The 17628-nt window shown below is 48.1% G+C and overlaps 1 protein-coding gene across 1 annotated transcript in view; it reads right to left on the reverse strand.

Annotated features, from left to right (window-relative positions):
• Window positions 1-17628, reverse strand: part of LOC119457650 (gem-associated protein 6) — a 166611-nt gene that overhangs the window by 34141 nt on the left and 114842 nt on the right. The window lies entirely within an intron of this gene.

Below are 17628 nucleotides of genomic sequence, written 5' to 3' on the forward strand. Positions count from 1 at the left end.
AGCTTGCCTGGAGAACGGCGACGCTGACGTAGCAGCGTGCGTACGCCATGTTCGGCTTGGAGTTCCATTTCGCCATAGGCACGTCGAAGCATTCGACCGAGCTGAAGCACTCGCGGCCGTCGAAGCCACCCACGAAGTAGATGCACTGGTTGAACACAGCCGCGCCGTGGTACGCCCTGTGGTGGACGCGGGGCAGAGCCGGTGCGTCAACGAGTACCTTTTAAATGCGATCATTTAAATTTCTAAATCATTAATTTTCTAAATCTGGCCATCTTGCATCGAAGCTTCATAACGTAATTTACGAAGCAGGTTCTATGGCACAAGAGTTCCCCCACGTAGTCAACCCAGTAGAATAGCATGAAAAGTGTACTACTTTACACGTGATAATAAATGTGCCAGCATGTCTTAGCGTACTCCACACTTTCCGCCACTGACCCCAAAGCTGCACCAGCGTATAAAAAAAAGGCACCACTGCTGCGGTACTAGGTCCCCGCTAATATTTGGTAACGGCGTGGCAACCTTGCTTAAGAATCTTAATGAACAACATGGCTGCCACAGGACCCAGTTAGAGGTAGCATATTAACGTACAAATACTCTCTCAAGATTAAAAAACTTTCTCAGACCTATCCGCTGGAAGCACGCGGTAAGAGTAATTGATCACGTATTCGCAAAAAGGTACACAAAAAAATTGGAGGAGGCTTAAGCTTCGCCTTTAAGAGTGGAACGCAAAAGCATTCAAAGATCCCTGACTGTTTTTCAGGCTTCCCGGCAACCGCAGCTTTCTTTTTTCTGCACCTTCGCCTCGGCGCACCGCTGCCGAGGAGGCGAGCGCCATCTGGATGGTGTTTTTGCAAGGAACACCGACCGGGGCGCGCCGCCGTATGAATGGTAAAAATGCTGGAAAAGGGGGTTTGTACCTGAGTTTCCACGTAACCGAATTATATTTTCTGGTATATTCAAATTACAATCCGACGCTATCATACCTGTAGGTTGTGGTTAAGTCGTACTTTACGATTTTTCTGACGCATTTTACTTTGAGAAATCCAATTAGTTCAACAGCGCCTCTGCACACCGCGGAGGGCCTGCGAGGTCGGAGTGGTTCGGGATAATTTCTTGGTCGCGGACGCCGACGCCGAGACCGACGCCGACGCCGGATTTTCTGCGACATGGGGCCCTTAACGCAATCGCGCTAAAATTACAATCAATGTACGGTACTTCAGCTTGCACAGTCCCCTGATCGCTTTATGGGGCAGTGAATAATCAGCGAGAACCATAGCTGCCCTTACCCCAGATTTATAGAAGATAGTTATGAATCATTTCATGATGCGCCGAAACGGTGAAGTACTATCGCATCTTCATGACACCCTGGGCGGCAGCCAGTGTAACGAAAGTTGCGGAAGTAAGATAACCGCTATACCGGAAGTGCGTTTAACCCTAGCAATGGCAGGCGGTGCAGACGCGCAGTGAACGAGAGAACTTGCCCTGTTTTGGCCAACATCGCAACAGAAGACGTGATGGTGCCATTTATTATGGACGAAACAAGTGAGCACGAGATTAACTCATAAATGGCTATATTATATTGAATAGTACTTCCGATTGACCTGAAAGGCTGCCGCTCCGTACAAGCCTGCCTTGCTAAAAAAAAAGAAAAAATAAGAAATGCTCGCGATAGCAAGTTGCTGTCTTCGCGATCTTATGCAGCATCCCTTTCTCGCGGCCCGGTATTGTGGCGCCATCTTCGCATGTACTCGGCAAATCATGGATGTTGGATCCGATATTTTAGTACACACACCCTCGCGTTCTCCATTTAATTTCCTATTTTTCTTGATCAGACACGTGACACGCAATGCGCTTCAGACAAAAACGACGCGAGCAACCGCAAACACTACAATTTTCTATCAGAGATACGAGCACTCGTCAAAGCCGGCTTCTCAACAATGCGAAAGCCGCTTTCCTTATTCTCATGAAGATTCAGGGGCGGCAACCTGCATCTGCGTAGTATTAATTAATGTGCTCGTCTAAGCCGGTGGCGACTGATCCTAGCACGTTCTCTAGCCCTGCCAACATGTGTAAGGTCCCTTACAGACATAACCTGAAAGCATTTTCGTCGCCACAACTATACATCTGCGACAATGTTGTACGCATGCGCAAACGAGCGGACACGTTACCTGGGCATGGTGTTCTGTTTGCCCATCATGCGCCACTTGGCTGCGCGGCAGTTGTATGTGAGCATGTTGTTGGTCGCGTCCGCCGTCCAGCCGCCGAAAAGGAATAAGATGTCCTTGGGCACGCGAGGCGTGAGCCACAACCTCGCGGACAGGTCAACGCCGGCAACTCTGTCAGCGGCCATGGACGGCCTGGACAGCGTCTGCGTGGAGAAACTAAGGTGACTGTTTGGGCATGTTGATAAGACATGGAAGAACTTTATGTGTACAAGATGAGAACCACAAGACTGCAGACTTACAACAGTGCTTTATTTCGAAGCAAGCAACCACAATATGGCGAAATTTACTAAATTTTATTTTCAAATTATTAATTTTCTTTACATTGCTTACAGGAACCTCCCTGGGAAATGTGACGTCCATCCGAGCATTTCTTGACTTGTTTTTACTCTTTGCGGCGTCGGCGATTTTTCGTCACGGCGCAGTTTCGCCAAGGTCACTGCAAGGTCACCGCCAGCGTAGACACCCTAAGGCTTTCGCCTTAATAAAAATCTTTTTGTGGGTGATTGTACGTACTGCTATTTACGGAATACCGGAACAGCATAGATGTGGACAACAGTATATTAAAAACATCGTAGGACGGGTTGCTCAACCAGAAAACGTCAAAAACATGAACCATTATGTATGTTCCACTGGGAATGTGCCAGAATTGACAACTGGAACCTCAGGTATAAATGGGAATGGGTTACTTAGCATATTTTCAGGTTCATGGCGACTGCCACAGCAAGAATATGAGCCACTGTGTTTGTCCCTCAATGGACAAACACTGCATTGCACCTGTGTCATTAACACGACATTCGTGGAATTGTACATCACATTTGCGTCATTTCTTACGAACTTTTCGGTATAGCATCTACGCAACAGTGGCAGGTGGTCCAAATTTCCGGAGTCCCCCACTACGGCGTGCCTCATAATCAGAACTGGTTTTGGCACGTAAAACCCCATAATTAAATTTTTTAATTTCAACAGTGGCAGGACCTAAGAGAATTCGTGGCGCGAGACTTTGCGAGACGGCGAAGTTTTCTAGGAAGCACGGATGGCCTGCATAGCTTGCCAATGATCATCCTTTCTAGCTTCATTTACTTTTCATTGCTTTATTTATATTTTATTTTGATTTTCAAATTGTTTATCACTTCACAGGAACCACTGTAAGTCTATAAATGTAATCACTGTCACCCGTAGTATAAGTAGACGTGTTTGTAACGACGTCTGGAGGCTTTACGAATTCCACGAATTATGTGCGATACTATAGCGCAGAGTCAACATACCGCGTCTGCGAATGTGCATTAAAAGCGCGCGACTACATTGTCAACACAGCACGCGACAACATCATATATATATATATATATATATATATATATATATATATATATATATATATATATATATATATATATATGACAGCACGTGTATTATCTTCGCATTTAGCGTGAAGGCCATTCGTAGTTTCCCTAATCTCTAAAGATCCCACCGCTGATAATAGCACATGTATACATGCTGCAACGCGTCATTTAATCCAGGTGGCCAAACCCACTGCACTCATATATCTATACGTCACGATAAACCCTTCACCAACTACCCGCTCACCCGCCGTGGTTGCTTAGTGGCTATGGTGTTGGGCTGCTAAGCACAAGGTCGCGGGATCATATCCCGGCTACGGCGGCCGCATCTCGATAGAGGCGAAATACGTAACACCCGTGTACTTAGATTTAGGTGCACGTTAAAGAACCCCAGGTCTTCCAAATTATTCAGGTGTCCCCCACTACGGCGTGCCTCATAATCATATCGTGGTTTTGGCACGTAATACCCCATAATTTCATTCTTTTTAAACTACATGCTCAATGCAATCGCGCACAGCGATGCGCTGCTCAGCAGTAAATCAAGCAAGCGCCCACTGCTCAGAAAAAAACAGCAACTGACCTGATGAATCACGCTAAGCACATTCAGGCTGTCTTCATCACCCTGGACTTGTGGGTTGGTCATGACTTTTTCAAAGTCCCTGAAAGAAAACGTACACTATACATATATGCTGCGGAAAGTGAAGGGGCGTGAAGACAATCCAAGCAGACCCGTCACGATCGTGACGCACTACTGCAATTAACCACACTTTCTGACATGATTCCTCCGCATAGCACCAAGAAACGGAAAACGTGAAGAAGACAAACGGGTCGCCTGCACCTCGAGAACTGGTTCAGAAAGTGTAGCGAAATCGAAGGGACCTGTTACCAACGTAGCTTTCATTGTCTAAGCCTTTATGTGATAACTGACTACATGATCCCTACAAAAACCGATTTCCAAAACATGCTTATGGCACATTTAGGGTTAGCTGAAATCATATTTCACAAAGACGTTGGTTAACTTTTTCCTGTTGGCTTGCACACCACGCTATGTTCGAAGATCTCAGAAATAAATTGATAAGTGCCGCGCGACGTTCTTGTATCTTGTATCTGTATCTGACGGACAAGAGCCCAGCATGTCCACGATGCTCGGCGGTGGAGAATCGCAGATAGTTCGCACATTTTCCTTGACCTTTCGCGTTAATACGACTGGCTATAGCCGAGTTACACATTTCTATCTACACTTGCACGGCACTGCGCTCGAAGCTGTGCGGATGTGACGACGCTGAGTGGGGCCCGTGTTGCTCTGGCCATTATTGCGCTGGGCCTTAGCATCACCGTGGCCTCAAGTGCTCAATCCGTCACGCCAAGCAATCTCGGTATTCCTAATTTCAACAGAGCTGTATCGATCACTGGCATCTGACTGTGCTATACCGTCGTTATCGGTCGTGATGTTTCTCACACTTTGGTTGTGATGCTAGAAGAGAATCCGGGGAATTCTAATCATTTCTTATCGGTGAATCCCAAAAGACTGAAAATGTGGCGAGGATTTTAATATCTTGAAGTAATGGGCAAGCGTTCTTCTAAGCCAGAATGTCATCCAGTGTTCTAAATGTGTCGTGGGGTGTCTCTAAGAGAATGCGCCGTGGCGGCAATATGGTGCTATCCGCTGCGTGTCGCGTTTCATTGTGCGCGTGGCTTCTTTGCAAGAATTTGATGGGCAGGAATTATGTTTTCTATAAATAAAATGTCACAGTTTCACCCGAAAGGCGAAGTATCAATTGCGATAGCAAATTAGTAGAGAGCTATACGGAGTAAGGGTAGTAGTTTTATCAGCCGTCTAAACTTGGACATGCAGCAGCCCCTGCAGCAACGCGCAGAACTGTTGTCGACGCCGTCTGCGTTTTGCCCGCGTTCGCAAGGAACGCGCGCGGCGTTGGTGACTGTTGCCGGTGCCTCTGGGGGCGGCTTGGAGGTTTTCGACGAGATCAGAGCGGGACACTCGTCGAGCAGCGTTCGAAGTCTTTACCACCTTCTCTCCTCGCAAAGTTATTATATAAATACACATTTGGTGCCGCAGGTAAACGTCGCCTCCCCTCCCCCTCCCGTCCCCCCACGGCCTTTTGCGCGACGGAAGAAATCGCGTTTGGTGAACGTTAAGGAGGAAAGAGACGCTTAATTCTACAGTCCTTCAGGTAGCACGGCGCAGAACGCGTGTTTGCTCTCCGCCGTGCGTGCGCTCCCGGTGATAGCGCGCGTCCCTCGCGCGCGTTCACTCGCACATAAAGCATACGGCGCGCGGCGAGGATTTCATCGCCGTTCGACGTCATACGGAACCTCACGGCGACGGCGACGGCGACGGCAGCAATCCGCTTTGAGTGTCCATATAATTGCCATATCGCAATAATAATCACTGACATTTAATGTTGACGTGCCATGTTGCCGGAATAATCCGCATTTCATCTTTCTACTTCACACAAAAAGCATGAACCAGAACCACCTGCCGACCTTCCATCGCTTTCCTCGTAAGTGCGAACGAATTCGAAAGCCCATGATAACAAATACGTAAATGCAGCCCTATTATAGTTGGTTACAAGCTAAGAATTCAGTACAATCTACACCCACAAATGCGCACTGTGCCACTATTAAAATATTGCCACGTGGCAGTGAAGTGGCTGCTACTGTCGGTCAGACGGCGGCGACAGCGTCGAAGTGGCCTGAGGCGCGCGAAAGACTTATATTGGCCGAGATTTATCTGTGCCTGTGATCCTATCTTTTGGAGCCTCCATTACTCGGTCCAGCCACAAAATCATTTGCTTCGCAATAAACGTTATCTGACTGAATCTAATCGATTACCATGATAGGCTGATCGTCCGCGCTCTCCACGATATTTTTCTTTTATTATGGCGCTAGCACCTAGCGATATATTATGTCTCGCAAGGAGCCCACCAGAAGTCGGCCTCAGGCAACCGGAAGTTGAAGTGTCTCCAAAACCGCGAGAGTAACAAAAACCCATCTTAAATGAGGTAATGGTTCAAGTTAACAGTTGTATAGGATAGATATGATATAGGAGCAGAAGATCAGTTAATGAAAGGGCCAATTGACCGTCCGGTCTTTCTCATCATTGTGATGATTAAATATCATCATCAGCACTGCCTCGAGCGTCGGCGTCTTCTTCCACAGCTGGCTCGTTGGCGCCCCTCGGCGCAACCGCGCGAACGCGCTCGTGCCACTGCTCCCGCGTTCGTCGTCGTCGTCTTCTTCCACACCTGACTCCGTTGCCGCTCATCATTCCAGTGTACAATATCACTTCCGTCGTCTTAATGGGGAGGCCGCGTTTACGGGGGTATGAGCCTTTGCTTAAGGGGGTACTAGCCATTCATTGTTCTTGTCCTAACGCGTGCTGAAACAAGAAACCTATCCGAAAATAAATGTTCGAATTTTTTAATCAAAATACTGTCCTACGAGTAAATATTCCGTTTCAAATATTTTTGCTGTACAAAAACCACAAATGGTCACTTTTTCTATTTCACAATTTATTAATTCGTTCTTGGGGACCCCTACCATCTAGTGATTCTGGCGCAAGACTTGGCAAGACTGTGCGAACCAGCTATTATGTCGTGCGGGATGGCGTTGCTCATTTGAAGGCGGTGGTTTCCCCATCCAAGTTTTTATTTATTTATTTATTTATTTATTTATTTATTTATTTATTTATTTATTTATTTATTTATTTATTTATTTATTTATTTATTTATTTATTTATTTACTTGCGCGTTTGTTCAAAGTGTGACGTGCGCTTCACTTCAAATTTTGCGTGATCCAGCACACGGCATTCATTAGCGAAAGGTGTGAGTGCAGGTTTTTTTGTTATCGTGCAACTTCACGCTGCTGCATCCGACGCACTGTGTCTCGTCATGACGATAAGTGCGGAACGCTCCGTGAAGAAACGTCGCGCTATGTTCGTTCAGAGTCCGTAACACAGGCTCTGAGTATCCCACGAGAAGCAAAATTAGTAAGTCAAATGTTTTCTAAATGATAATGTGAGACAATGTCTTTTCTGATAACTGCTCGATATGAATACATGGTGCGGCAGGGAATTGCGAATCATTCTGTGAAAAAGTTTCGCATATGTTGCTATACATTACGACTGTGTGCTGGCCATAGTACTTTTCATCCATTCAACATGTTTTATTTGGTCAAGTATACTGGTTGCGTTATTCTAGACGAATAAAAGTGAAGTTGTTTTTGAAACCTCACCCGCCGTGGTTGCTCAGTGGCTATGGTGTTGGGCTACTGAGCACGAGGTTGCTAGGTTCGAATCCCGGCCACGGCTGCCGCATTTCGATGGGGGTGAAATGCGAAAACACCCGTGTACTTAGATTTAGGTGCACGTTAAAGAACCCCAGGCGGTCTAAATTTCCGGAGTCCCCTACTACAACGTGCCTCCTAATCAGATCGTGGTTTTGGCACGTAAAACCCCCATAATGTCCTTTTTTTTTTCTTTTGAAACCTCTGTGGCACTGTCATTTATTTCCGTCCTATTCGCTGACCTTCCTAAGGAATCTACTGGAGCAATTGCCGTCAAACACAGCCTAACTATGTTCACATTAAGACATACTCCACTCCTATAGTTTAATGACACGCTGGCGCTTCAGCTGAGGCGAGTTACAAGCTCGCCTCCTTCTTAAAAGAAAAATAACTGCTGGCGTAGTCGAAATGCCGGACGCTAAATAAATTCAAACATTCGCGCCAAGCAGCATAAGTGTTTGACGTCACCGCCATTTCCGGTTGTGACGTCACTTTTTATTTTTCTTTTTTTTGCTTGCTGTTAGTTATCCCCCCGATACGTAGATGGCGACAGTTGCAACGAGCCGCATTTTCTTGACATGTGGGATTCTATGGAAGCTACGCTACCAGTTTACATATACCTCGGTTGTAACCTTGTACATCGTCATTATCATCATCATCAGCCTATTTTTATGTGCACTGCCGGACGAGGTTCTCTCTTGCTATCTCTCAGCTGATTTCAACTTGGGCCCGCAAATTTCATCATTTCATCACCCCCACCTAGTTTTCTCCCGCCCTCCACTGCGGCTTCCCTTGGCTTGTATGTCGTAGTATAATTTGTAAATACACGCTATTCCCGGGACAATATATCCAGGGTCTCCACTCTGCGGTGATGAATTGAAATAAAATTCCGTATCATCATCATCATCAGCCTATATTTATGTCCACGGCAGGACGACGGCCTCTCCCTGCAATCTCCAATTACCCCTGTCTTGCGCTAGCTGATACCAACTTGCTCCTGCGAAATTCCATATAGGCGACCTCAAAGTCGACGGAAGGCAAAGCTGTCGCTTTCGTCTATCGACACGCAGATGACGTTGAGAACTTCAGAGAGTGCGCTCACGTGACGGAGCAGCGTGCGAATCGAACGAGTGGCAGGAACTTGGCGAGGTAGGCCTTCCTCTTGTCCACGTCAGCGCAGATCCACTTGAGTATAGCATGGAACGTGTCCTCCACCTCGCTGGGTGCGTAGAGCCAGTTGTCTTCCAGGATGGTACGCATCTCCTCTGGTGTCAGGGCCTGGAACTGGGCGTTGCTCTTCCACACCTGCGTCAGGTGTACAGACGCCCTCCATTGTTTACGAAGGGGACGAAGACATCCGGTTCCGCCTTTTGATGGCAGCACCAAGAACTACAACCATAGGGGGCTAGCGCTGTGGTTGTTGAGCGAGAAACCGTGGATACAACGCGCAGTACATGAATTTCTCAACGTCTTCGTGTTTGTCCATTTAGACGTCCTCGTGGCGTATAGCTGGCCACTGGTTTGCTATCGCAATCGATGCTTCGCCTATCGAGCGAAACTGTGCCTTTTTTGTATGCATGGAAAATGTGAGTTGTTGCATTTATAATGCATTATTTTGTTCAAAATGATCAATCTTTCGTACCTCGTTGAAGTTCCTAACCAGATGTTGAAAAGCTTCTTTGGCGAGGTCTTCATATCCGTGGCTGGAGGCCAGGCGGTAAGTGTCGATGCAGCTCTCCGGCACGAGGTGCCGCTTGAGGACGTTGAGGCAGTGATCCCGTATTCGGTATGACTGCGTTGTTAAAATCGTATTGGCGCACATTGGGTCAGGACTCTGCTGAACTTCGGCAAACTTCGAATAGATGAAACTGCCAAAGTCTGCCGTTACAAAAATAGGCGACACCGTCTTTCAGCACAGTGCTTTTCGCTGACAAATGAGAGGAGTGCTGCATACCGATAGATGTATTGCTCGCTTGTGTACTTTCAAATTGAGTTGATTCATCAGCTTGGTCAAATTGATTCGAATCAATTCGGGAGGTCTAACGTTCCATATAAACACTGCGGCTACGTGATCCAGCGTAGTAGACGGCCTCGGTATGTTTTTTTTTTGCGATAGAAATTCTACGGGCACTCCAGACGCATTTCTGCCGTCGCCGTCGCCGAGATGTTCCGTATAAAGTCCAAGGGCAATAACATCGTCGCTGCGCGCCGTATGCTCTTGTGCGAGTGAAAGCGTGCGACGGTGAGCCGACATAGTGGCTGAATCCCGTGCGCGCAAGGGAGGAAAGCGGGGAGGAAGCGTTCTACTCCGGTTGCTGATGCGTATGACGCGGCCGCGCGGACCCTATCTTGAAATCGACCTGCGATGGCGACAGTGCGCCGATTGCTGATAGCTTCGTGTGCGCTGTGTTTTCGCCGCTTAGTTCACGCTGAAGCGAGAGCCAGCACGTATAGGTCAATTGGCATGCAGCCGCGCTTCCTCACTCCAGCGTTTTGACAGCGAGTTTCCGCGGTTATCGAGTAAGATATGTTCATGTTTGCTTGTGCGCGCAATGACACCGTGCTTGTTAATTTACGTATTTACTAAACAGATATTTACAAGCGTGTACGGGTGATAAAATTACTATGCTTACTTTATATAGCTGTCTTGCTATCGGAATCGAGCGGTGGCGTTAAAAAACAGTCGCAGTTTTGCCTGAAAGGCGAAGCATTGATTCCGATAGCAAATTAGTGGAAATTATAGTCATGGTAAAATTGTAGCATGTACAAAGAACGGAGGACACAGGTAGCTTGCAAACAAACGCTACGTAGTAGTGTAATGCAGTACTACCGGCTTCGTGCCCAGTCTTTCTCCTTAAATCCTACCACTCTACTGCTGCGGCCGACATTTAGAAACGCTGGGACGGCGCTTCTGCAGCGGGGGGTAATGATACGTGGGTCCATTAAACAAGGCAGAAACTCAATCGTCCCGATGAAGACGACGACGAGAAATAGGCAGGCGCGCACGCTATCAGCTGGGTTGGTCAGCGTTGCAATCCGTTTTATAGTTAAACCCTGTATATAGTATTCTGTGTACATTATTCGTAGTATTTTATTCTACCAAAAATATCTGCTAAAATTTCGCGGCAAGATTGCATTGCATCGCAAGTACGTCCGCTGCTGCCTCGACAGCAAGCGCCGAAAGTCGGTCCCTACTTCAACTGCCGCACCTTTACAGCCGCTTCCTTGTCCATGCCGCCCTTTTGATCGGGTCGGAATCAACCTTTACGGTGCCGCTTCCTTGTACAGGTGCTGTTAACCGCGGGATTATCGTTGCAGTGGATAATCTCACACACTATGCAGAAACCGCTGTACTTCCATCTGCAACTTCCCAAGACGTTGCATCATTCATACTGCGGCATTTTGTTCTTCGTCACGGAGCCCCTCGGGAACTTCTTAGTGATCGAGGCCGCGCTTTTCTATCTGAAGTCGTGACGCCGCTTCTGAAGGAGTGTCACATTATACACAGGACCACTAGTGCATACCATCCGCAGACGAACGGGTTGACGGAGCGTTTCAACAGTACTCTTGGCAACATTCTCGCCATGTACGTCGCGTCCGACCATTCCAACTGGGACGGTGTACTTCCGTTCGTCACGTTCGCCTTTAATACTGCCAATCAGCCACCCACTGGTTTTTCTCCATTTTTCTTACTGTACGACCGCAAACCTTCCTGCACCATTGATACCATTCGACCCTACCAGCCTGATTCATAGGAATGTGTTCCTGTATCTCAAACTGCGCAGCATGCTGAAGAATGTAGACAACTCGCCCGTTGTCTTACCACGGCAGATCGGACACACCAGAAGCTTCGTCGTGGTGGCTCTGACCCCCCAAGCTTGCATTCCGATTTATTGCTTTGGCTGTGGGTTCCACCTTTAGCTCCCGGTCTTTATTCTTAACTGCTCCTAAAATATAATGGGCCTTACCATGTAATTGCACAAACTTCCCCCGTGAATTATGTCGTAGGAGCCTGTGTCGCCGTCTTCTGATCAGCACTGTCGCGGTCGCGAAACTGTTCACGTAGATCGGTTCAAGCCCTTCTACGATCCCTGTATGTTACCATATGCTTAGCTCGCCAGGATGGCGTCTTTTTCTCCGGGGAAGAAATGTAGCGACGAAGTGCCGGTTAGCGAGGTGCTTCTCCAGCATGTGCAATACAACAAAGAAGTGCCGGTCAGGATCGCTATGTTATAGTTTTCTGGTTTCTAAAGAAATACGAACTTGCCTCCTTCAGCCTCTATTGTGGTGTCCACAATCTATCTCGGTGGCCATGCTTTGCCGTAATGCAAAAGCCGCAAGGGACTAGGTGACGTCATATCCGCCACTTTTTAGGTACCACTAATAGCACGAGTCGAACTTCCTTAAATTGACAAAGTAAAAAATACGTTTTTCCAACACAATGTATCCTGCCCACAGCAGAGGCTCGACAACACCGAAACTGGCTGGCGCTTCTCTTGCTCCAATTTATTATGCTTTCGGCGACTACACCCAGTCAACACCCACATTGCGAGCTCATTGTCTCCACGAGATATATTGTTCCTCCACGTAGATATCCGACTGTCCATATCAATAAAGGCTAGAAAGTTCTAGCTGCCATCATCGCGGTTCGATAGCGCCACCACCATCTAACATGCGACATCGACCGATCGCCAGAATGCTGACAGATTATCGTGGACAGGATAGAATTCAAGCGGGCTACTGGGTAATGGCAACGCTTCTCTGCGTACGTCCCCATCAACACGAAGACATCCGTCAAGGTAGCCCAGTGGCTCTGGCATTGCACTGCCGACCTCGAGGTCCCTGCACTGACCCCAGCCGCGACGGCCCAATTTCGATGTGGGCCAAAAGAAAAACGTTCGTGTGCTTTGATTTACGAGCACGTTAAAGAATTAGGTGATCAAAATCAATCCGGAGTTCCCCACTATATGGCGTGCCTCAATCATATAGTAGTTTCGACACGTAAAATTCCCAGAATTTGTAATTTAACACAAAGTCTCAGAAACGTCTCCGCTGTCCACGACTGACCTTGAGCTTCTCGGCGAGCTGGAGTACCTTGTCGACATTGTGCAGGCCAATGCGCTTGTGCAGCGGAGTGTGGTAGGCGAAGTCTACGAGCACTTCGATCATGTCGCTGTCCAGATCGTCCAACACTACTCTGATAGGCGGCGCCCACTTCTGCTCGGAACACGTGCCTTCGTTGACGAGAGTGAAGAGTGCGTAGCAGCCAGAGTACCTGCATCGCGGAGGGGCCGACATAGTGGTTTGCCATAGGGTGCACACGCGGAACAAAAGGAGTTCTGGCAACTCCTTTTTTTTTTTTTTTTTTGAAAAGTTTAAGTTCATCTCCTATACTTGATTCGCTATTGGAATGTTCGCGTACACTTCCCGATGAAGTTGGTTTTGGGTCCATGCTCCAGCACCGCTAGAATCGAGTTCATGTCAATGAACGGAAGAAGTGAACATTTACTTGACCCTACGGCTGACTCGACCTGCGCTTGTAGGTTTCGCGTGTATGAGGCTAGGTAAGCGATATTATAAAGTTCGCTCGTAAGCGTTCACGCACTGTCTAACTTTCTGTCACTGCTGTCACTGTCGATCGACAGTGACAGCCGCGCTTCAGCATTGCACATTGGTCACGATGAGCGCGAGATTAACATCAAAGGCATAGGCGCAACAATCTTACAAGAAAACAAAAAGTACCGCGAAGGAACGCGACACTCACCTGGCAGACATTACGAAGCGATGCGCCCAGATTTCCCCACCCTCGGCCACGTGGAACACGACGTCGCAGAGCTGGCGGTTCTTCCTCTGGTCCCGCAGCCCCGGCATGGCCCTGGCCGCCGCGCCCGGTGCGAATTCATGCCGCTCGCCATCGTCGTTGAAGAGCAGCGCCGCTTCTAACCGTACGGTGACCATGTCCGCGTCGCCGGTCTTGCCGGCAGCGTCGTTGGCGGCCCTGGGCTTCTGCATGGCTGCTTCGACGGCGGCGCGCATCTTCTGGGTTGCGGCGAAGGAGCGGTGGCCGGGGCAGGACGAGCAATCGAGCGAGCTGCAGCCACAGGCAAGCGTCGCCCGGCCGCGGCCTCAACACACCGCCACACCAGCGTCGAGCCCAGATAGCGGCACACCGGTTCCAGCGAGCCAACTAAGCCATATGCCTGGATGATGATGATGATGATGATGATGATGATGATGATGATGATGATGATGATGATGATGATGATGATGATGATGATGATGATGATGATCCACAGTACAAATGGCACATACCTACCGTGGGGGATCGGCCAAGAATTGGGCGGTTTGGAGAAAATGGATTTTAAAAATTAGAAAAAGATAAAAAGAAAGAAAAAAGGAAGATGAATTCTGCTTGGTGTTCTAATTACCTATTATAATTGACTATTTTAGGAAGGCAGTCGATTGGAATTAATGATAAAGTTTTGGATTGCAGTGCAAACATTCTGGTGGCTGTACCCCAATGTGGAAGCTCCAAACGAAAGCAAGACGGGAGCGTTCATGCTGAGGCAAAGTTTGTTTAAAGGATCCTCAAGCACCCTTTCCCTTACTGAGGAGAACCGTCGATATGCCTGGACTTTACAGCTCAAATGATGACGATAGTGATGACGATGGCCTTAAAGTCCTTGGCACATACCGACTCACGGGGATAGGCCAGGAGTCGGGCATATTTTACATGTGTGTTAAGTAAATAAACTTAGAAACCCACAATTTTGATTAGAACGACTACAATCCAAGACGAATCAGTAAACAGTCATTATAAGAGAACACAGAAAAAGTAATAAAATGTGTGTATATATGCATGTATAAATGAGGCAATAAGGGAACACTGAAATGACTAATGCGATTAACAACGAAATCGGTTTGATTTAACAATGAATCTCCCAAGGCGATGCGTGAGGGTCCAAGCACAGAAGCTCCGAAAGACAGAAGCACATAGTCCGCTACAGGCTATTTGCACGCGCTGCGCGGCCCGTAGTTGCGGACTTCCTCATCTTCGTTGTTGTTGCTGTTATTTCTACTGTAGCTTTGATAAGCAAGATTAGTGACCCTAATGCCAGCATACTGTGGTTTCGTCTCTTTCTGAACTCCTGTTCCGCTTGTGCCCTTTAAGATTCGCGTCATCACCCCCGAGCCTCTAATAAAGGTCGTAACGCGAGCTCTAGGGGAACAACCGTGACAGCTGAGTGACTGAAGTTGACAGAGATTATGATCGAGATTCTTTCGTCAATGGAGAACGGCGTACTTCTACAGCGAAGCTTTAAGGTGTGTTGCGCAACGGTTTTCCTGCCGGAGCCCCCAATTCGCTTTGAAACGCAATGTTCAAGGGCTGTACAATAAAAATTACATTGTGCATATCTCATTTGAATAGACAGCTTATGTGGATATTTTTTGTCTCTTTCTTTTTATCAGTATAACCCGTAATTTCTGTTTCCCAGGTCGCGCTACACCTAGCTAAAACTATGCGGCGGTGGCTGTTAACAACTGGCATGATGTTGCTGCAACCACGAGTAGGTTTTCTTGGCTGCAATGCAGCCTGCGTAGGAGCCATTACTAATCCAACATTTGGCCTCGACTCGAGAAAGTGGATTGGATTCCAATTTCTCAGGACGTAGAAGTTTATGTATGCGGCTAATGACAATGCATTTCTTGCGTCGGCCAGTGAGATTCCACACACTTTACCAGACTATGCAGAGATACATGTGTATCATGGAATCATGGCTTCATCATATTTACATGACATTGAGAGAGAAAAAAATGGAGCTGGGCAGGCCATGTAATGCGTAGCGTAGATAACCGGTGGGACCATTACAGTTGCAGAATGGGTGCCCAGGAAAGGAAAGTGCAGTCGAGGACGGCAGAAAACTAGGTGGGGTGATGAAATTAGGAAATTCGCAAGCGCAAGTTTGAAATCTGCTAGCGCAAGACAGGGGTAATGGGAGACCACAGGGAGAGGCCTTTGTCCTGCAGTGGACATAAAAATTTATTATGATGATGATGATTCTGATGATTATGATAGTTGTGTCATCGACGGCGGCCCGGGCATGACACCAGGTGAATCCAACGGCGCTTGGACACTACCGCTCTGGGGCGTCCCAGTCAATGGATGCATGGACGACATCACAATGATGATGATGAAATGCCAGTAAAGAGGGCAATTCTTGCATTTCTGCTAACGGACATGTTGTTTAGTTCACTATCCTACAACCAACTATCTATTGCCCCAGTTGAACCCCTTAAATATATGGCTGTCACACATGATGGGAACCGCAACTGGAGTTCTTAACATTGAGCTTATTGCGTCCAAGGCTATGCCTTTCTCAGAATTGATTCGCATACTCAGCAACCGACTTTAACAGTTACCCAGTGACACTAATGATGTATAAAATGTATATTAGCACCACATTAAGATATGGGTGTGTTGTGTTTTTGGGAAACCCTGCCTGTAAAAATTAAGTCTTCGGTCCTTTTAGAATGTGAAACCCTGCGCCTGTGCTGAGACTCCCAATGTTTGTAGCAATCAATGTTCCTTATCAGGAAGGGCGCCTACCAACATGACTTTGTAGATTCCACAACCCTAACAGTACGAAAATTTGGCAAGTTTGCAACCGCCAAACTGATCATTTTGAACCACTGAGGTCCCAGGTCACCCGGAACGCTTACTTTTCGCCTCGAGGACACAGAAGTGTACAATAAGGCACAGGTAAGCCAAAAGGAAAGGCTACAACGCACGATAGCGGGACGCTGCGTCTTGAAACGCCTTCGATATTCGGTACGGAAGACCAGCACGCCGACAAAAATCCCCACACGAATACACGAAATTATGCACGTCTCTCCGATTCCCAGGAACATGCACCCGAACTTCCCCATTGGACGGAGACAAGCCCGAGCACGGGCGCTCTCGCGAGGAAGTGTGAGAACCACCCCGAAATGTCTTGTACGAAGACGCGGCCCGCACCGCAAGAAGCACAGCATCACTGCTGGCCGCCGCATTTTGACCTGCATTGGCCTCAACGCCCCTGGATACTGCCTCTCGCAGAACACTCTCCCACCCCACATCGACCGTCTACTCACGGTACATCCCCTCCCCAAAAACATGCCACCGGAGCACCACACGGCTCGCAGAGAGGCCCGTGCGGTGGCTCTTCACAAACATTACGGCACGCGACCGGTTACCGTCTATGTGGACGCCGCCTCTTAGCCCTCATCCCCAGCCCTTGCCATAAGCGCCGTCTCCAACTCACTGGTCCCGCAGGTCGCTGGCTCGGTCCTCGCCACCTCCTCTATGGAGGCCAAGGAGGCAGCCATTGCCCTGGCCATCTCCTCCACCTCTGCCACACACATATTTAGTGATTCCAAGACCGCCGTCCGCAACTTCGCCCGCGGACGCATATTGGGTCCGGCTTCATGCTTTCTAGTTCTACACGCTAAGCTTCACGCTTTCTACGATGAATTTAGCACTAAATCAACCAAAACAAAACTAAATTCAGAGCCCTTTCCCCGTCGAGAAAATGGGAGTAAGCGAAGCTCATGGCAGGACGACGCTGTCGCAGGCATTCCGTTTCGTTTGCCCTAAATTCAGGGTCGACGGCTCTTCGCTGAAGTTTGGCCTCAACATCGCTCTCCCGCAACTCGGGGTCCACGGCTCTTCGCTGACGTTTTGCCTGGGCTTCGGAAGCCCTCACGCTAGCATCGGCACGCTA

The sequence above is a fragment of the Dermacentor silvarum genome, chromosome 7 (assembly GCF_013339745.2).
Source record: "Dermacentor silvarum isolate Dsil-2018 chromosome 7, BIME_Dsil_1.4, whole genome shotgun sequence".
In the NCBI taxonomy this organism is placed as follows: domain Eukaryota; kingdom Metazoa; phylum Arthropoda; class Arachnida; order Ixodida; family Ixodidae; genus Dermacentor; species Dermacentor silvarum.